General features: G+C 34.7%; 1 protein-coding gene across 1 annotated transcript in view; it reads right to left on the minus strand.

The window, feature by feature from the left end:
• The window catches only part of DPYD (dihydropyrimidine dehydrogenase), a 796,991-nt gene that overhangs the window by 353,697 nt on the left and 420,800 nt on the right, over positions 1 to 22,494 (minus strand). The gene's annotated exons all lie outside the window — the stretch shown is intronic.

The following is a 22,494-nucleotide window of genomic DNA, read 5'->3' on the forward strand; positions in this document are numbered from 1 at the left end:
GGTCTATTCACATCACAACCACATGTGCTAGAGCTACTCTAGGACACATCACAGGCTTGACCTGAGGTCATTGTCCCGGTTAATCCTCTCCTACTATCATGAAGATGAGAAAATATGTCAATAATGATAGTTACCCTTTGTTGAGCACTTACTATGCCCTCAGCACTTGTTAAGGTTTTACTTCTATTACCTGCTAGAAATGTACTTGACACATGGGTGAACTCGGTAAATTATAGTTATTACTATTTCATTGCAACAACTTTACAAATAGGAGACTGAAACTTAGAGTTGAAATAACTTGCACAGAGTCCCCTAGCAAATTGGGACATGAAAGGGAAACCTGCTACTGAATACATGAGATGTATCCATAATAAGTCCTGTTGGTGTTTAAACCAGCTTGAAAATTCATTCCCAATGGCAGTGCTACCATGAAAGTTGGTTGGTGCATCAGAATAAAGCAGAACTGGGCTTTATTCATTAGTTTATAATTCAACAAAATTTTGATTCTTGCTCTAAACATGCACCTTAATAATGTTACCCTTAATATTTTTTGACCACTCACTAGATGCCAAGAAATGTATCTAGTATTTTCATCACTATGCCAAATCAACCACCACGGCATGATGTTGGTTGGGCAAATCATTAACCTTTCTGTGACTCTGTTTCCTTTCTATAAAGTATTGATAATTATAGTACCTTTACTAGTACATTATCATCATCATCACTATCATCAACTCAGTGACTATTCACAATAATTCCTTATGGTAGATATTCTCATCTGCTCTACCACTTACTAACAGCTTCACTAGAGCAACCACTCCGTGTCTCATCCTCATCTACTGGATGGGACTAATATTAACATATACTGCATAGCCTTGTGGAGATTTAGTGAGTACATTAACCCACAGCTCCTGGAATATAAACACACAAGAATTGTTTTCAATTGGGTAAGGTCCTAATGAATGGGGGAATGGAGCAGGTATGAATGGCTTTGCCCCTGAAACCAAAAAAAAATTAAATATCATATATACTGTGCAATTGTGAGGGCTCACTGCTCTTCTGTGTCATCATTATTTTTTTAAGTTTCTTTTGATGCCATTTTTAGAGTAACATTTTTTAAGAATAAGGGGAGATAGTGCTGTGTAGTAGAAAGACATTGGTTTTGGAGTTAGGTAAACCTGACTAAGAATTCTGGCTTCACCATTTAATAGCTGTGTGACCCTGAATAGTTTACTTACTTCTTTGGGATTTTGTTTCCTTAATTACAGTATTATGAAACAATATGAAAAGATATAACATTCTTATTTCTAAGAGCTGTCATGAAGATTAAATCAGATGATCTATGTCATAGTAATACATAAATTGTTTCAGTCATATTTTCCTCTGTATCAAGTTTTTAGAGGAAGGTAGGCTCTACAAAAAGATTTGATCCTAGAGTTTTGCATCCTCAGATTAAATATTTTTTCCCCAAAAGTTGCAACATCAGCAGATTCTCCACCCAACTTTCATGGTAGCACTGCCATTGGGAATGCATTTTTAAGCTGGTTGAAACATCAACAGGACTATTATGGATATATCTCATGTATTCAGCATTCAGTAGCAGGTTTCCCTTTTATGTCCCAATGCCTCAAAAGGAGCTCTTCTGATACGGTATTTTTGATTCATTTCCACTTGCCAAGGAGGGACTATCAGGTTTTATTTCAAATTTGTGTCATGCCATTGCTGTGTGATACTTCACATCACAAAAGATGACGCAACTTTCCACATATTAAGCTCGATACGGTCATAAATTTGCACTCCAAGCCCTCACCGACTTCAATAAGGCTTCGACTTGTAGAATGATTGCAGATCAAGCCATTTTGATATAATGTAATTTTTTTAAGTAGCTTTTTTCCATAAGTAGAAACATGCTGCAAACAGCAAACTACCTGCATAGCATAACACACAGCAGTCAGTAATCCCGCTCCTTGTCAAAACATTTTCTGTTCATATGGGAGTGTTGACTGTCGTCAAGAGACTTAAAAAGACTTTAAGGAAAGCCTCTGTAGCCACACTCTACTCCCTATTAGCATAACACAATTTGAGGAGCCTCATTAAAATCCATTCTTACAGAACCACACCTTGGATGCTTTATTACAATAAATTAGCTACCACTGTTGAACTTCTATGCATGCAAATCATAGCACATTTTCCTTCATTTTAAAAGCAGCTTCCGTTTCCAAATTAAGATTTATTTTGCCACTTGATCACAGCATAAATCACAAAAAGCACAGCCTGCAAAGATACGTCTCAAGTTCAAGCAGCAATGATCTGCTACTTACAACCCTGAAGACAATAAACATTTTTATCCCATCAACCAGAGTCTAAATAAATTCAAAGAATGAAAAGTCTTTGAAATATACAGGCTTTTGGATATCAAATTACCTTTGAAACCCCCCACCCAGAAGTATCTCTAACAAAATCCATTTGAAATACTGCTTCAATATTAAAAAAAAATCAATAATTTAAACCACAGGTTGAACATTTTTACTTCTTCTACGGCAGACTGTCATTTTTCGAAATGAAAATGCTAATGATACCGAAGGGGAAAGCACTAAGCAGAAGAGATGCACGAATGAAACCTTGGATTGGCTAGACTTGCTGGTTTGATGTCTTTCTCTCTCACTCATCTGTGACAAAATGTCTTTTAAAATCAACAACTTTCATTTCAGTGTTTCTAAAAAATGCACTTCTCTATTGTACATTACCTTCTTTCTATAGGAAGTTAAGGAATGTGCTATAGCAATACATTTTATAGTAAATATGAATACAAAATGTTATACCAAGTAGGCTCTATTATTTCAGCATAATCTATAATGTCAGGACACCTTTAAATATTGCACAGAGCACTAGGGAGAGGATATTCGCCTAGTACTAACGGTTTTCCTATTCATACCACTGAACTAAAATATAAGCAATGAAGAAAGCCAGGGAAATCCAGAGCGCAGAGGAGTCCAATTCAGAAGAAACGTTTTTGCTGCCTCTGAAATTATGTGCAGTGTTTAAAAATGTTAAGAAATAAAGGTGTGAGTCCAGGGTCATCACCTTCCCTGTGCGGGCACTGGATTTAAATGAGCTCTACCTAACATAAAACGTTGCTAGTAAACTGGGTGAATGTTGGAGTTGAGTCATTTTTGTCCAAGAACTGGGAATTCATGGAGTGTAAAACATCTTACTGGAACAAGGGCCAGAGAGATAAAACCAACAAAACAATGATGACCAATGAATAGTCAAACATGATCCCAAGAGCAGTGGGACTTACGAGGGAGAAATCTTGTCCCATAAAATAAGATAGTTAAAAAGAGACTGATAGTAAATCTTTTAATAGGTTTCTCATTTCTTTCCTAAAAACCTACAGCAACTTAAATTCAACCCATATCTAAATTATGAAAAAAATATTATTGATCAGTTTGTATCAAATGATAAATTACATCATATTTCCATCTGGAAGAATAAAAATCCTAACTTAAAACAGAAGAGGGGAATTTGGCTTTTGCTGAGTGGCGGCTGTGTTTGTGGCACTGAACTATGACTGTAGCAGACACAAAGAACAAGGGGACTCAGAAACTGTTAAGCTAACATACACACACTACTATATATAAAATAGATAAACAACAAGGACCTATTGCTTGTAATAACATATAGTGGAAAAGGAACTACATTCAATATCTTGTAATAACATATAGTGGAAAAGAATCTGAAAAGGAATATATAGCTGAATCACTTTGCTGTACACCTGAAACTAACACAACATTGTAAATGAACTATACTTCAATTTTTTAAAAAATGGTTAAAAATTTAGAAAAATTTAGAAAAAAACAATTGTTAAGCCTCAGTTTATCCATGCAGTGGGGATTATGACATCTACTGTAGTGATTTGTGAGTAGTAAAAAACAAAATGTAAATTATGTGGCTTTCAGAATTCCTGACATATAATGTATATATAAGAAATACCCAATGCTAGTTTTTTCAGAGGAAGATAAATCTGGAACTCAGACAACTCTAAAAAATTTTAAATGTTCTAATTAAACATTTAGCATGGTAAAAGAGAAAAGAGCTGGCTAATTAGTTGGTTCACCTACCTCATTTTACAAGGTTACATAGTGTGTTAGTTGCAATTCCATTGCAATTTTCGTCTTCTTCCTATTAAAACAGGCAGTTCTAGAATTCCAAAGGTTTATGCAATTTTAAGGGAGGAGAAAGTTTCCAGGGAGGGTTACATCTAAACTGGCTCCTGAGGCTGAATTGAGTTTCCCACAGGCAAGATACTGGGGAGGGGTCTTCAGATGGAAGCTCACCACATGAACAAGTGCTGGGGGAAGGCAGCACCCGGCATCTTCGGGGGACGTGAGGGTGCCCTCGGGCACGTGTGACCAGAGCAGTGAGCAATATATAAATCTTGTGCACAAGCATACTCTGTAGATTTGATAATAAAAAGAACACATGGGGTCTGAGAAATTGTATAAGATATTACACAATTGTATTATACAATTATAGGAAATTGTATAATTGTATATACAAAGGGGACATTTCTATTTAAAAAAAATCTTAGACTCTCTGTTACTAAACCTCCTTTTTGTTAAAAGGTGGAGTGGAAATCAAGGCTAAGAAAACATTGGGTTGAGATGACAGAGGGCCTTGTATGACATGGTAATGAGTATGAAGTTTCTCCTACAGGTAGAAAGGATAGTGACATGCCCAAATATACTTTAGGGGGATAAATTTGGTTGAAAATAATCGCATTAATTTCTATTGGGAGAGACCATGGAAATTAGACCCTTCAAGAGGTTCATGAAACGTTCTAAGTGAGGACAAATGAGGCCTTGAACAAGGAAAGTCAGAGCAGGGATGGAAGATAATGTGTATGGAGTGTTCTGGATTTGGTAACTGATTCTATGGGAATAGTCAACACTCCATTTGAGAAAGAAGGAGAGAAAGAAGGAAAGAGAGGGAGAGGGAGAGGGACAGAAGGACAGAGGTACAGAAGGAGAGAGAGAGAGATCGATCAGTTTCCACATCTTAATAAACTGTAAAAATGTTTCTCATGCCTTTCTCTCTGCTCCCTCTTTCCTTCATTGAAAATCAAGAGTCAAAATGTAGATATGGACTTAAATGGATGAACAGTTCTGTGTTGGTACTTTATTCACTTGTGAACTCAAAGTTTTAATAAATTTCCCTTCCTAAGCTGCATCAAAGTTATTTGTTCCATTGTTGATTTTATTATTATTGATTATATTATTATTACATTAGCATTTGAATCCGTGAAGTGCTGTTAAGACAGTTTGTTAACAATTTGTCATGATACCTCTGATGGGTGGGAGGATGACACACATCATTATCATTATTATTAAGATTTTCTTTTACAGCTGGTACCATGATAAATGATTTACAGATAAACATAGCAATACTCAAGTTATTTATATCAAGTTAATTAATCATATTGATTTAACAACCTGTTCTGTTAACTTTTCCCCTGTAGATGTTAGTTTTAGATCTTATTTTAGAATAATTAAATTGAGTTCAAACTTTCAAACTCTACATTAGTACATATATCTCATCTGAAAAATTATTAACATTTTCAGTTCAATTTTAATAACTGCAATTCTTCTAGCAGGGTGACCTTTTCCTTCCAAATATTTGAAGTAATTATAGCTGGAGAATGAAAGTACCCACTGACAATTTTCTTTTGCTATTGAAAAGTCCTACTTCAGTGACTGGCACAGAACACAGAAACCACGCTTTTCTCCTCCTATCTTCATTTCTTTATGAATGGGGCAACCATAAACAGCTGCCAAGTCAGAGATCTGGGAGTCGTTCTTGCCTTGTCCCTCCCCATCTCTAGCTTCATGCAATCAGTCACCAAGGCTGTTACTGCAGTCTCCTTTATACATTTTATAGAGGTTCACGTTACTCAGTCTACAACGTTGGGCCAATACCATTTCTTCTCCAGTAGAATGCTCCTGTAAAGTCCATGAAGACTGGATGTTCCTTGCCATGCTCCTCACCACTCTATCCTCAGGGTCCACGTACAGCACTTGGAAATAGAGTAGCTTATAAATACTTGTGGAATGAATACATTGATCCTCCCCCTCTTGCACAGAATGAGAAAAGTACCAAGTAGGGTAGCAGAGAGCAGGGAAAAACATTTGCTGCAGATTCCTAGAGTGATATTCTTTAGTCTTGCTATCTAGAGTGTATTAAATGTATTCTTTAGTCTTGCTATCTAGAGTGTATTAAATGTTTCTCCTTAGGCTTCTAATTTAGTAAGTTATGCTCATAATATAGCTTGGAACATTTATCCATTTCCTTGAACTATATAAATAACCAAACAGTAAGAGAGTACTCTTTGAATATATGACATCCTGTAACACTGTCTCCCAAAGGCCGGGGACCCATATAAACTGGCTATTCTTTACAGGTTGCCTTCTACCCCCAACCCTAAACTCTTAATTTTCAGAAAGACTTGCTCTCATGTCATGCCTGCAGTGGAAGTGGATCAGCCTTTCCTGATGACCGCACTTCCTAGATCAAGAGAAAAGAGTGAAAAATGGCAGCTATTTTAACTGCTAGTTATGACAACTAGTTGTTATGGTGATATGTTATTAAGAATAGTAAGGCAATCCCAATCTCCCAATTTATCCCTCCCCCCACCTTTCTCCTGGGTAACCGTAAGTTTGTTTTCTACATCTGTGACTCTATTTCTGTTTTGTAAATAAATTGACATATACACACTACTATATATAGAATAGATAATTAATAAGAACCTACTGTATATAGCACAGGGAATTCTCCTCAATACTCTGTAATTACCCATATCGGAAAAGAATCTAAAAAAGAGTGGATCTATGTATAGGTATAACTGACTCACTTTGCTGTACAGCAGAAACTAACACAACATTGAAAATCAACTATACTCCAATAAAAATTAATTTAAAAAAAGAATATTAAGGCAATTATTAGGCTTTCATACTTTTACTATTTAGTTATCAATTATACTAGAAGTGAATATCACAATGAGAAACAACTTCAAACTCATTCTGATAGCTATGATAAAAAAGACAACCAACAATGTCGGTGAGTATGTGAAGCAACTAGAGACCTCATACACTGCTGGTGGCATTGCAAATTGGTGCAGCCATTTTGGAGAAAAGTTTGGTGATTCAACAAAAGTTAAATATAGGGTCACCGTCTTACCCAACAATTCTACTCCTAGGTATATTCACAAGTAAATTGAATACATACATCCACTCAAAAACGTATCCATGAATGTTCAAGAAAATACTACTCATAATAAGTAAAAAGTAGAAAAAGACTCTAAATATTCATGAACTAATGAATGGATAAACAAAATGTTAGTATAGCCATAAAAAGGAATGTAGTTTTGATACATGCTACAACATGGATGATCTCTTGAAAATATCATGCTAAGTAAAAGCAACCAGACATAAAAGGTCACATATTGTATGATTCCATTTATATAAAATGTACAAAATAGTCAAATCCATGAAGATAGAATGTGTATTAGTGGTCTCCAGGGGCTGGGGGTGGGGGGAATAGGGAGCCATTGCATGTAGGTATAAAGTTTCTATTCTGGAGTGATGGAAATGCTCTGAAATTAATTAGTGTTGATGGTTACACAATTCTGTGAATACACTAAATACACTAAAAAACGTGGAAATACATATTTTTAAAGAGTGAACTTTATGATATATAAATTGTAAAAGAAAAGAATTCTAGAATGAGGTTGATAGCTAAGGTTGCTAAATATTGTATTTCTTTTTTTTAATTGCAGGGATAAAACTTTCCAAAGAATTAAAAAAAAAACTGTGATTACATAACACACACACACACACACACATATATATATAAAATATACATATTTTATATAATATACTTAGACCAAAGTAAAGTATTATAAGTTCTCAACAGATAACTACATAATCTCATGATATACATATATATACTTTATTCTTGTGATAGCTATATATAAATGGAAATTATCTAGCTTTTGAATTAATAGAAAAAACATTGAAATTTATATGTAAATGTAAATGAGGAATTTTTTTTTGAAGATTGTGTTTTGTAAAAATTCTTCTTTAAAACTTTATCAACAATGATAGACAGATATACGTGATTTCTTCTTATGCAAACTTATATCACTTACAATAAATAAACTTTTCATATTACTCTCTAAGGAATAAAATGAAAAACTGAGTAGATCAAAATGTAGAATGGTTGGAGTTGCAACACTGACCTCTATCTGATTTCTCTCCCTCAGGAGATATACCTTTAAATAAGCAATTTCAGTGTTTAGCCTTGTATTCCTTTGGTAAATTCACTTTTCTTCTATCTTGCATAATTTCTTTATAAAGACTTCATAACCTAAGACTCCAAATGGAATGAATATGATTTTTCTTTACCCTTGAAATAAAGAATTTTATTTTACATCTTTTATTAATATCTGTGACTTAATATTTTAAGGTATTGCTTTAAGACAGGTTGAAAAATACCTTTTGTGTTAAAATAGCAAATATTTTCATTTACCATGTATATATCTCCAAGGTTAATGCTAATTCAAAGATATTTTACAGAGTATATAATGTGTATTTCTCTCTTTCTATTTAAAAACATATAGCATACACACAACTTCAAATCCTCCGTGGAAAACAGTGAGAATAAAAAACACACACATTCATCTAATCACAGGCATACATGCATTTTATTTGCTAAGAATGCAATAAAAAATGCTGACACTATAATTTAATCAAGACCTTCTCTTTCAGAAATCTTGTTTCGAAACACTTAAAATTTTATCTTTCTTCATTAACATAAAAGTATAAATCCAAGATTTATTATGCATCTGTGACCCACTGTTTCAACTGCAACTTAAAGTTCTATTCAAAATCTTATTTCAAAATCCTCAAAAATGCTGGAATCTAGAGGCAAATGGCAGAAACAATCATTTGTATTCAGGTCTCTTTTAAAAGGGAGATGTATGTGTATACCTAACTTCATTTATAAAGGGCCTGTATTCTTCAGTGGATTAGTTTAGTTTATTTACAAGGAGAATTTTCATGTTTGTATTTCAACCATAGATAACTTTCTGAAATGAAAAGTTATACTTCCTCAGCTATAAAGAACAACAATAGCAACAAAACAAACTTCTAGATCTTTTATTTTTAAGGCACTAACATTTTGCAAGTTATAACTCCAACAGTACTCACATGCATTCAGAAATGAAATACGTGTAATTCAATACCGAAGTACTCTGTTCTTATATTTTACTAAATTTAAGCAAAAGCCATTTGTGTGGTAAAATTGTATAAATAATAAAACTGAAATTCTCCCATTACAAATAAAATTTTTTTATTTCTTAAAAGTATATCCAAACATACCTGTAGTATGTCTAATATTTTATGGCTCTTGGTGAAGCATAAATTAAAAATTAAATAATTAACCCAAAATTCTTACTTCAAATGTCTTTTAATCAGTCATATTTGTTGTCTTCTCATATTTTCATAAAAGAGGCATTTTTTCCCCTTAAATGCGTGGAATTTTTTTTTTTTTTTTTTGCACACGAACACCAAATAACATGTTAAAAGGAGGAACTGTAAAAACACAATGTGTATATTAATATAATATGATATAGTGTATCAGAGCTGATAAATGCCAAGCAAACAGCACATTTAACATGTTGAAGCACACTTTAAGCCTTCCTTTGCTCACGTAATCTAGGCTTCAAATGTATTTCTCAATTGCTCACTACAGAATAGCTGCAGAACTGAAACAAAACTTTCAGTATAAAAATGAAAACCCCTTTGTTTCCACAAAAATCCTTATTCTGTCATCCACTGGCATGAGTTTTCCAGTCATGTTCTCTGCCAGTCCTTACCAGTTTGCCAATTACACAAGCTGCTTCCCAGACATCAGACACAAATTCCACAAGACTGCTGTGCAAGCGTACCCTAATTAACCATCAGCTTAATTAGACAATTTACTGTGTAATTAGCGGGCAATTAGTCAACACCTCTCAGATCTTACTGACTGCTGTGACAGCCTTTCCGTCTCTCCACATTCCAATATACAACAGCGACCCTGTTTCTAGCACTCTTCAACCCGGTACGACATGGTTCTGGATGGAGAAGTGGGTAATATTATACAACAAAGGAAAAAATCAATATGTAGTCTGTCCAATTATTGAACTGCTTATAAACTTGTCTTTTATTTAATACTGAAAGTTCAATATTAAATATACTTTAAGTACTTGCTCCAAAAATGGCTATAGAGGCAACTTCTTAATATGTTTTATTTCATGTTTTAATGTAAAACACTGCAAATTACATGTACTATGAATTATGCTCCACGATTGACTATGCCTATAATAATTTGAGTGAATTTTCTGATCTGCGTGTAAGAGAACTACTCGATTAAATCCTATTAATGTTAATAGCAGTTACAGACACAAACCCCATACACACTGATGGAAGGCATTCTAGAGTTGGGAAGCATTTTCTAGTTTTCAGTGAATTATAAACAGGTTCAGAAATCAGGAATCACAGCTTGGTGTTTTAACATTTACATTAATACTTATTAAGTTTAGATGAAAAAGCGTTTTTAAAAATGTTTTTCTCTGAGCCTGTGTGTATGTTACATAACATCCACTGATCTTTGCAGTGCAATTTCTGATCCTTATAAAATCCTTTCCTTTTTGGGGGGATTTTATGATTGGTAACTAATGAGATTCCAACAGCTATAAGAAAGAACAATTCTTTATCTCTTTTGCTTTTCAGAAATATTAAAGATGAATTTTATTGAATGATTTAAAAGTCACAAATCTTCTGCTATTTGATAGGAACAGAAATGAAGAATATGTGACCATTCCTTCACAGTTTAATTGGTCAGTTGTCATCTATATTTTCTGTTATCTGATAAACTGCAATAAACATAAAGTACTTATTACAATAGATTTTTTCCTATATTATTTACACTTCCCCACTAGCAATGATTTTTTTCTTTCTTCTTTTTGAATGTAAGGGTCCAAAAATTCTAGGCAAGAAGAACAATTAGTGAAAGGCAACAGGTGACAATGAGGTTGGCTCATTGGAGAAAACTAGAAAAGGCCATTGTGGCTGTAGCTTAATTGGTACAAGTAGAATGAGATGAGGTCTGAGAGACAGGCAAGAGCTAGATGATAAAGCGATTTGTACAAGAATTTTGGATCTTAGTTTACGGGCTGTGGAAAGCCATTAGAATGTTTTAAGCAAAGGAGGGGCATGATATGACTTAGGTTGTAAGAGATCACTTAGACTGTGGTTTGGAGGCTGGCGTAGTATTCAGTGAGAAATGATGGTGGCGGCTTAGATGTGGGTGGTACTAGTGGAGATAAGACCTTAAATGAGAAGGGCAAAAATATAGTGATTTTCTATGCTTTAAAAAATGATTACATAACTATTAACATTTTAGTTTGGCATGCAGATTGTGGTGGCAATAATGACAGCTCTACTGATATGGTATTTCACATGTTAAAAAATCATTTTTACAATTTCTTTTTTTAACTCAAACTGATCTTCACTAGAATACCATAAAGAAGGGAAAACAGATATTTTGGTCTTGTTTTACAGAAGGTTTAGAGAAGTATAGATGTATATTGTATGTATAAGGTATAGATGATACAAAGATAAGCCTCGTGATTAGACTGGATTAATCAGAAAAAAGAGACTGTGTTGGGGGGAAGTGGAAGTCATTATTGAAATGGTGAATGGGAGTTACATCGTGATTAATAGTGACTTCCAAATTGAATTATGTAATTCCTCTACTTAAAACCTCTTTAGTTCCCTGTTGCCTATAAAATCACATTTAAATTCCCAGCCTAACAGGCCTTTCCCATAGTCGCCACAGATACTTATACCACCCTGTGATGCGTTATGCTGAATCTCACTTAAGATTCAGCTGCTGAATCTTAAATATGCTTGGCACTCTCAAGACCATGGATGTCCGTGTACTATCCTTTCTGCCTAGAATAAAGATACAGCTCAAATGTGGAGTTATTTTTCTTTTTAAAAAACCGAGGAAAATACTGCTTTTGAAGTAACATTTTTAGTCTAAGAATCTCTGCTGCCTTATGTCAACATTTAGTCGGTCTTCCTGCATCTTTTTGTTGTATATTCTGAACGAGTTTAAATCTTGTAGAGCAAAAACCATTTATACACATACACACACACACACACACACACACACACACACACACCATATGAATGGTCAGTGCCTAACAAATGTTTGAGTGAATGAGAAAAAAAAAAGTGTATATAAAGACGACAACAGTTCTCAAAATACATCCAGTCTAGTCAGTATACCTAAAACTGACACTTATGACACTTTTAGATAAATTTTAACTTTAATATAGAGTGAATTTGGCAGAAGCTAATGATAAATTGTTCCAAACATATGGGATATTGTGGGAAAACATGCAAATGAATAAGCAGAGCAGGATGAAAAGGGCAGGGATTTAGCTGAAATGAAAGAAGCAGATGGGTAAGTCGGGTAAGTAAAGGTAACTGATGTATGAAAAGAAAGTTTGGCTGAATGTTTCTCTAAAAAAACAGTTATTTCCTTAAGCATCTAGTGACACCTTATTTCAGAAATAGTCGTGAATGTGAAGTGACGAATATTGAACATGAAGCTCATCGCAAGTCACGTAAGAAAAAGGAACACAAATAGAACTGCAATTTAAAACTGAATAAATTCTTATAACAAAATCAATGTAGGTATATCTTTAATAAAAATTTGACAGTGAGCTAATCACTGGGTTTTATATTTAAAGTGGTTTTTTTTTTAATGAAGGTTAAAGACTATCTTTATGTAGTATGACTAGAATCTTGTTAAAAATCAATAAAGAAAATACAAAGCCAAGGACGGTATTATGGAATTCAAGTCATCTTAATTTCAACCAAGACTGCATCATTCAAACATTCCCAGAATATGGATATTTTTCAACTAGTTAAATTTAAAATCTGCAAAAAAATTAAGTGAGATGGGATGAGGGTAAAATCAGTTTCCCAACAGCAGGGCTATACTCTAAGGAAATTTCCATTAGCCATAATTATGAGAATTTTCCATTAACCTTGACACTAGTTGCTTAAGAAAAAAGGACCTGAATAAGAGGTATTTTCCACTACAAGTTAGGTTCTGTTACCAGCTAACCCAGACCAAAATTGTACACATCAATTTATATTATTAAAAAGCCTATTTGAGTCTCACCTTGTCCACTCTACCAAAATGATTAACTAATTAACAAGTGTGAAATCGCAGCCTGAAATGGAAAAGAGGTGAAGACGTAATTATATTGGAAAATTGATTGGTCTCCTTCATAGTCGACTAGCCCAAATTGTGAAATAGAAGGCAAAAAAATTTGAGAACAATTTAAATAACTTTAATAATATACTTGGTTAAAAATGCTACTTTGGTTACAATTAAAAGATTTATGTTTAATATTAGAAGTATGTCAACCTGTTTGGAAACATCATAATCTATATTTTACTGAACAAACTAAGCCTGGCATACATGGCATGCTTGAAAATTATTCATTTAGAACTTTGGGGAGAGGTAGGGAGTATTTTTATTGGATTCTAACTTGCAAGACTTAGCTTCATTATTGCAAGTGTACACACAAATGGGTATGCAAGCACACACACATTCTTTTGTTGTTGAAGCGATCAAGTTTGCTTCAGAGAAGAGCTTGCTAAACAGTCCTGAAGTGAACATTTGGATGAAATCGCCCATAAGACTACTACGTGTGAACTGTAGCCTTTTAAAAAACCTATTCTTTATAATCTGAGGGTGAGTCAATTTTATGAATTATGAATTCAGTCAAAATTATGAATACAGTTCATCTAAATAACAATTAAAGAACCTAACCAGTGAAAATCAAACTATTACTACACAGAAATCACTTATGGTTTTAGCATGTTAAAAGTTTCCCAGAGGAAAAGCTTATATTGAATGTGTTTAAATAATTATAGTCCTTAGCTAATGTATAGTTAGACATACAATAGGAGAATAATACTACACATTAAAAAAACCTATTTATGTACTAAATTTAAAGCCAGAACTATAGCAGTGAAAATAATGCAATGGAATGTTGTTCATTCATTGTTTCATAGACTTTCATGATAAAGTAATGTAGAAGCTCAATAATAATAAAATATATTAGTTTTGATATAATCTTTTAAAAATTCAGACCTTTATTTCTCATAAGGCCTTCCAAAAGGAGTTATAAGAGTAAACTGTGATTTTCTGTATTGTAATCCAAAGAGAATTACTTAGGCTCTAAAATATAATTATGTATCATATTTGTGAAATTTTTCTTAACACCTGTAAACATTATTTTTTGCATTTATAGTCCTGACAATGTTAGTCCTGATTTTTGTCTGGTTCATAGGTGCTGGCAATTTGTGCAAATGTAGGCAACTTCCTCTCCATTAACATAATGTGGATCGAAACAAGTTTCTGGAAATCCACATGGGAGAACCGACAACCGACACGGTGAAAAGTCTGCAAACCTTATTATAGGAAGGAAAATGGGACTATTTAAAAAGGAAAAAGACAAGGCTTGCAGATAGGACATGAGAGCTGTCTCCAAGTAACTGAAGAGCTGTCATGTGGAATTGTGGTTTAAATTAGAATCCTATAATTATTCATTCATCTAACAAGTATGTATTGCATCCTTCCTATCTGCCAGACATGGTTCTTGGCACTGGGCATACAGTAGCAAACAAGAAAGATAACATCTCTCTTCTTATGAAGCTTACTTCAAATGGCTAAAACAGAAAATATACAAGTAAATAAATAAATGATTAAGAGCATGGTAATTTCATATGGTGCCAAGCACGGTGAAGATAAAACAACCAGGGAAATGGGGGACAGACAGAATGAGTTTTGAGTGGTCAGCAAAGAATTCTCTGAGGAGAGAATTTTTGATGTGAAAACTGAATGAGAAGCAAGAGTAGCTGCATAAAAAGCTGAGGGCAGAGCCTTCCAGGCAGAGCAAACACAAGCAAAACGGTCCTAAGAGTTGGAGGAGCCTACCATGCTGGAGGACTAGGAGGGTGGCCAGGGTGGCTGGAGAAGGATGGTACAGGAAGATTGGCTTTCCATGACAATGGATCCCAGAGCTTTTTCATAAATCTCTCTCTCTCTCTCTTTCCCTCTCTCGCTCGCTCTCTCTCTCTCTCTCTCTCTCAGTGAAATGGTAGATAGAACCAAAATAGACATAAAATCCTAAGTGACACTCTGCTTGAAGCAGGGGGTGGGAGGCCCTCAGTGCACCTGTTCAGCTGAACTCCAAACGCGGATGAAGTCAAACTGCCTTCATTTTAGACATAAAGTAATGAGGTCCAGTGAGGATAAATTAGGAAACAGCATCATATAGAGGAAAGAGCCTGAAATAGACCAAATAGACCTTGGTTCAAAACCTGGCATGGTACATTTAAGCCTTTGGATGAGTAGAACCATTCCCATGCTCCTGGGTCCTGTCTGAGGACCGAAGCATGTGAATGAAGCCATCAGGGACAAGCCAGCCACCAAGCTGTCTGTCACCTGGCCACAAATGCGCTAGTGAGAATAAGTAACATCACATGGGGCAAAAAAGGCCTACCCAACTGAGCCCTGACCAGATTACCAAACTATAGGATCAAGAGCAGATTACTTGTTGCTTTAAGCCACTAAATTGTGGGGTGGTTTGATATACAGCAACAGATAAATGATACAGAAATATTTGCTAGCCTAAAATCGAAAACATGCAGCACCGGATCTCAGATTGAGAGGCAGGCAGAGGCCTCTCTTGAAAACTCAAGAGTAGTCTGTTAGTAATCTGGAAGAATGTTAGTGGAGGCTTGAAACACAGTGTGAAAATTGCTATTGGAGACTGGGAAAAGAGTGGCCTTGGGACTTCCCTGGTGGCGAAGTGGTTAAGAATCTGCCTGCCAATGCAGGGGACACGGGTTCGAGCCCTGCTCCAGGAAGATTCCCACATGCCGTGGAGCAACTAAGCCTGTGCACCACAACTACTGAGCCTGCACTCTAGAGCCCACGAGCCACAACTACTGAGAGCACGTGCCACAACTACTGAAGCTTGTGTGCCTAGAGCCCGTGCTCCACAAACAAGAGAAGCCACCGCAATGAGAAGCTCGCGCACCGCAACGAAGAGCAGCCCCTGCTCGCCGCAACTAGAGAAAAGCCCGCGTGCAGTAACGAAGACCCAATGCAGCCAAATAAATAAATAAAATTAATTAATTAATTAAAAAAAAAGAGTGGCCTGTATTATGCAGTGACAGAACAAGTGGCAAGAATGTCACTGGTGATCATTCAGAAGATAGAAAATGTACATAATGCATTTGTGGATCTGACTAAAGAAATCTCTAGACAGAATGCTGGAAGTGTCAGTTGAGTGTTTCTGCCCAAGTATAGTAAGGTACTGTAAGAGAGAAAAGAGCCAAATAAGGATATATTTGACTGCTAGCAAACTTAGAGTGAGTAAAGCAAAGGAGCCTAGGACTTGCCGTATTGGAAAATAAAGCTATTCTTCATACTTCATCTCTCCTGGAAGGAAAAAGATTTTCCAAATAAGAAATGACCCTGGGGTAAAGATCACATCAAGAGCGTTGCTATATGATACTTTGTTAGGACTTTACAAAGATTTCAATCAGGTCCTAGTAGATTCTTTCAAGTAGACAATATCGATTCTAAGAATCTTTAGGACACTGTGTCACAGCAGAAAGACATATTCAAAATGAAGAGAAGTCTGTCTCAAAAGGACTTATGGATGTGGCTTTGGGGCATGGAGTCGGCCCTTAACAGATCTGAAAAGTTTTTAAGAGAGTTTTGTGGTGACATCACTATGACCTAGGACTAAAAGGGATAATTCAAAATAAAGCGAGGAATAGGGATTCCTAACTTTCTATGGGCAGAAACAGGCTGAAAAGGCTACTCAACTGCCAACATGGACCATCAGTGGTCATTTCTAAACAAAACAAAGCAAAACAAAACTCAGAGGACAGAAGCAAGATCCCAGAAGTTAGGGCCAATAGTGGATAGGAACAATGGATTAGGGAACCACTACTAGAGAGTAGAACCGGATCTTAATTAAGCAAGGGGCCCTGACAACATGTGCCCAACTGAATTTCAAAATTGCAATGGACAAGTGATTGCTATTTTCCTTCCATTTCTTCTCTTCCTGAATGAGAGTATCTGCTGTGGCTCTCATGACCATATCATTTTATGTTGGCTGTATAGCAGATAGACAACTTGTCTTTCTATTTCACAGAATCCTGGATAAAGTGAAGGTGAACCCGAACAGCCTTATATGGGTTAGGACCTGATACAGATCACTAGATCATAGACATTGAGCCCCAAATCATGATTGGAAGACATTTTGAGTGTCTTGGAATGGGGTGGATGCATTTTGCACGTGGAAGGGATGTGAATTATTGTAACCAGAGGGCAAGTTACAAAGACAGCTGCAATAATCCTTCCATGCTGTATGCATGCCCCTTTGTGATATGACTTTGCTGTTCTTCCCATCAATGAGCAGATGGTATTTACCTACTTCTTGAATACAGCATGTATATTGTACCTTGTAACTTGATTTGTCACAGAAAGTACAGTGGAAGTGACAGTGTGTGACTTTTGAGGTCTCAGCAAGGCCTTGCAGCTTCGAGTCTTGCCTTCTTAGAACACTGCTACCTTGTGAACAAGCCCAAGATACTCTCCTTGATGTTGAGATACCAAGAGACAAGAGAGATTATGAAGAGATGGAGAAAAGGGCCCGGCCATCTCAGCAATTACAGCAACTCCGACCAGACACATGAGTGGGGCCATCTTGCCTGTCCCCAGGCATCCCTCCAACTGACTGCAAATGCATGAATGAGCCCAGCAGACATCATGTGATGCAGAAGAACTTCCCACGTGAGCTCAGCCAAACTACCAATGTGTATAACTGAGTGAATAAATAACTGTTGTTCCAACTCCTGGGCTAATTATTTAGCTTTCTCAGACTATTACAGTTGATTCTGGAACAATGCAGACTTGAACTGCGTCCACTTATATGCAGATTTTTTTCAATAATTAAGTACTACAGTACTATATGGACCCATGGTTGGTCCAATATGCAGATGTGGAACCACAAATACGGAGGGCTGACTATAAAGTTATAAGCAGATTTTCGACTTTGCAGGGGGTCGGTGCTCCTAACACCAGTGTTGTTCAAGGGTGGGCTGTATTTCATCTAAAAAAATTGTACTATCTATCTTATAGGGATGTCGTGAAGATTCAATGAATAACTTATGAAAAGTATTTGGCAATATCTATACATTCTAAGTAATTGATAAATGGTAGTTAGTAATGTGTATAAAAATAATAATCATAACAACGACCCGCAATTTCAAACAACATGTTCAAGATAGTGATACAGAAGCAACTTTGGACAGAGACTGTTGTTGCCCAGGTCAAATTTCTTTTCCCTAGATGGCACTGCCTCGCCATACTTGTTAGCCTTCCTCTACGGTATTTATTTACTTGGAAGGAAAAAAAAAAAGAACACCATATTTTAAAATCAACAATTCATTTATGTTAATAAGTTAGATTAATTTATGTCATGATGTCTCCGAGGGCAGAACTATAAAATATGGATGCAACTTATGAGAAGGCCGATTTGGGGACAATAAAAGGAATACATTTCTAAAACAGATCTTTCTATAGCTATAACAGGCTGCAGTGCCTTAAAGATCTAGCATGTTCTGTCACTAAAGGCATTCAAGAACAGGCTACATTTCTTCTGTCAGGGCTATTGACACATAATTTGGCCAGATAATTTTTATTTCCCGTCCTAATACTGTACATACAATACTTATTCCGTTTTCTCAAAAATCCTCTGCATTTTAAAGGCTTAGTCAACAACCTAAATCTTAATACACAATCCATGCATTTAGAAATTCCGCTGACATTTTCATTTTTAGACATGTATACATGTACTATAAAAGTGACCTGGGATATGAAAATTTTAAATTGGCCTTTTCTCCCTTGATTGAGATCAATACTCAGAACAATCCATTTTTTATGTGTTAACTGTCTGTTCATATGGCTGGAAGAAAAATAAACTCAATATGCTGTTGCCAAGAAATCTATGTATTCATTTACTAATTCATTTATCCAAAGAATATCTATAAAACATTTATCAAACTCTTCCTATACACTAAACACCGTGCTATGTGGTATAAGATTGTATTTTATGGAAACAGTTACAATCAATACTTTGATGCCAAAGAAATAATGAAGAACCTTAAATATTTCTCAGATTTTAGTTTTCAGTATTTTATGTTGAGAGAGACTCATTATTTGTATACCTACATACCTAATTATTTGATACTTATTAAAACAAAATATATGCATTCAAGACATTTTCTTACTAAAAATAAATTACAAGTGTACTGTAATAGCTATATATAGCTTATAAATGAAGTGAACTTCTGCTTAGGTTTGAATTTGATTTATGATAGTTAGAAACACTTCTGAGTTTATCTGTGTAGTGATGAAGATATATGCACCCTGCAGTTAGATATTCCATATTTGCAGTATATAATATGTGGCTACCTATGAGAAAAAATTTATGATATAATCAGCAAAAACAAAGTGTTTTATCTATTTCTTATCAGTATAATGCAAACACAGGTCAGGAGGTTATTTTATGTGACATCTAAACAATTTCTAATATTCCCAGTTAAACAGAGCATTACTCTGGTTTGTCAGGACACTTTAGCTTTAATTAAGCTTGACAGATTGATTTCTCCCCTACCTTTTTAAACTTGAACTCAATATATATTTATATTAAAATTTACAATTATATTTTAAATATTTTTATCATGATATTCCAAATATTGTCTTTATAACACATAAACAGAATCTCAAGAAAAGCAAGCTAGGTATTTTGGGACACTCTAGGAAAGTCTGATTTGGGAAGAAAAAATATAGTTAATAAAAGCCACCTTTGATGTTATTTAACACAAGAGCAAACATAGATCTTTTTATATTTGACATTAAAAATCTTATCATTTGCCTCCCTAAAGAAAGCACATACAGCTTTTATACAGACTGCACAGTAAAGAATAATAATATTTCTATTTACTGAGATATCAACTGGCATTTCACTGTAAGTCAATGGTCTTTCGTTGCTACAGCATATTAGACCTCAATCTGGCATCTACAAATGTCAAGAGTATAAAAAATATATATATAGGATGAAAATCAAAGCATTTTCCAAACTCCCCAAAAAAATAAAAAAAGGGAAACAAAGTTCACCTAAACATATTTGCTGCAGAAATCAGTGTAATATTCAGCTGTCAATCTAGAAAAACAATGAGGGAGCCACACTGTCAGTAGGACAGGATAATAAAATTTCCAGCAGATGTTCAGGCAGAGCTCTAATTTTTACTGAACTCCCTTGGCAAGCATTTAATTTCTTTATCATATGCAAGCTCGGCAAATTGTACTTCATCAAAACTGTATTGTGAAATATTAATATTTCATATGATAACAAAACTCCATAGAATAACCTTTGTCATATTAAGAGCATCCAAATTTCAAATGTCAAGACTCTGAATTTTAATACATTTTAAGTAGACTCTTGAAATCACATACTAAACTGTAATAAGGCTAATCTAAATTGGTATGCTATGATGCCACACAAATGTATAGTACACATAATACTTTAATAGATGTCTTTAGTAAGAGGCTGTGAAAAACATGTGTTTATACTACAATATTTCACCAATAAGAAAGCACAAAACTCATAAGACAATAATAAATTCACAAAAATGTAATCACTAATTAGAGACAATATAAGAACACAAAACGAAAAGAAGTAGATCTCTATGAAGCAAAATGACTACTTTGCAAAATCAAGTACGGGAAAAAATCATTTTTGAAAATAGAATTATATAAGCCCAAGGTGGCGTTGTTATTTATGTCATTACAATCTGCACAAATACATTTAAAATAGTTTTTGCACAAATATTTTGTTGTACGCACCATCAAAGTAAGTGGAGCTTCCTAAAACCCCCTGTCATTATATTTTATGTGCCAACTTTAATTTGCATTTGTCCATAACTCTCCTTTTGAACCAGCATCACAGACTTCTGAATTGGTAGATTAAATTCAAATTGGAGGTTCAGAAGGAAGTTAGCTCCCACATTTACTTCTGCTGGTGACCCTAATAAAGGCAACTGCTCTTAGGTTATTGAAAGAGACAGCTTCACAAATCAGTGCATGTCACCAACAGAGTAAAGACAGATGTCTCTGATTAATCAGAATTCAATTTTTGTAAGCAAACAGGAAGTTCAAAGCAAACACTTTTTTTTCCCCTACAATTCTTCCCTTATACCTGATTAGCCACCCTATTTCTGTTTACATATAAAATTTTTTAAATAGCGTTAACTAAAGTAGTCATTAAGTGATATCAGAGACTCAGTTTTTCTCAAAGGATTAAACATTTGATTATAGCTTCCAAGTAATTCTTAAAGGAAGAATTGAAATAAAAACAAATGTAATGTCAATAGTCTACAAGGTTGTAAACAATTGATTAATGATATTCTAAAGCTAAATCCAATATGTTGTTTATTTTTACACTTTGTTTAACCAAAGCATTTCTAAGTATTCAGCCAATTTATGAAAAAAACCTCCCTTTAGCTGTTTAAACATAAAAATATTTAACTTTTTTTTCCCTGCACTAGTTTTCTAACTTTTGAGGATTCTCTAGATATTCTTGATCACACTTACACATAGCATCTTGTAAAGCTGTCAGAATAAAACAGCTGTGATGTTTTAGCCATAATAATGCCAACTATTGATCCTAGTAAGAGGTGAAAGAAGAAGAGAATGTGCTTAATGGGGCATATTTGTTGTGTATTATTTTCTTTGCCTAAGGATAAGGCTGATTTAAATAATGATACTCTTTTCTCAGTCAGTAGATTCACACATTCGTATACATTAATTATTACTACTAGTAAGTACTAAATATATCGATAGGTGTAGCATTTACAATTTTATCAATAAAGGGCCTAAAAATGTTAAATTTTGCTGCTTTTTTCAAATACAAAACCGTATAAGGATACAACCCTCCACTGCATAAATTATTCCACTTTGAAAACATTCACTTATATGCTTTCTGTACTTTAAAGAATCAATCTGAACTTTAATATGTAGTTTATTTTCTACTAAGTATGTCCACTTGCATTGTGAGTACAACGTTATAATGTCAAATTAAACTCAGGTATTGTATTTGGGGAAAGGTTTCTGTATTTAAAAATTCAAGAAGCATCTTATTCCCAGCACCAGTAAGTTACAATAAGTGATTTTTTTTGACACGACTTGGATTCCAGGATTATGTGCAAACAAAATTCATTGTCT

The sequence above is a fragment of the Eschrichtius robustus genome, chromosome 3, assembly GCF_028021215.1.
Source record: "Eschrichtius robustus isolate mEscRob2 chromosome 3, mEscRob2.pri, whole genome shotgun sequence".
Classification (NCBI taxonomy): Eukaryota; Metazoa; Chordata; class Mammalia; order Artiodactyla; family Eschrichtiidae; genus Eschrichtius; species Eschrichtius robustus.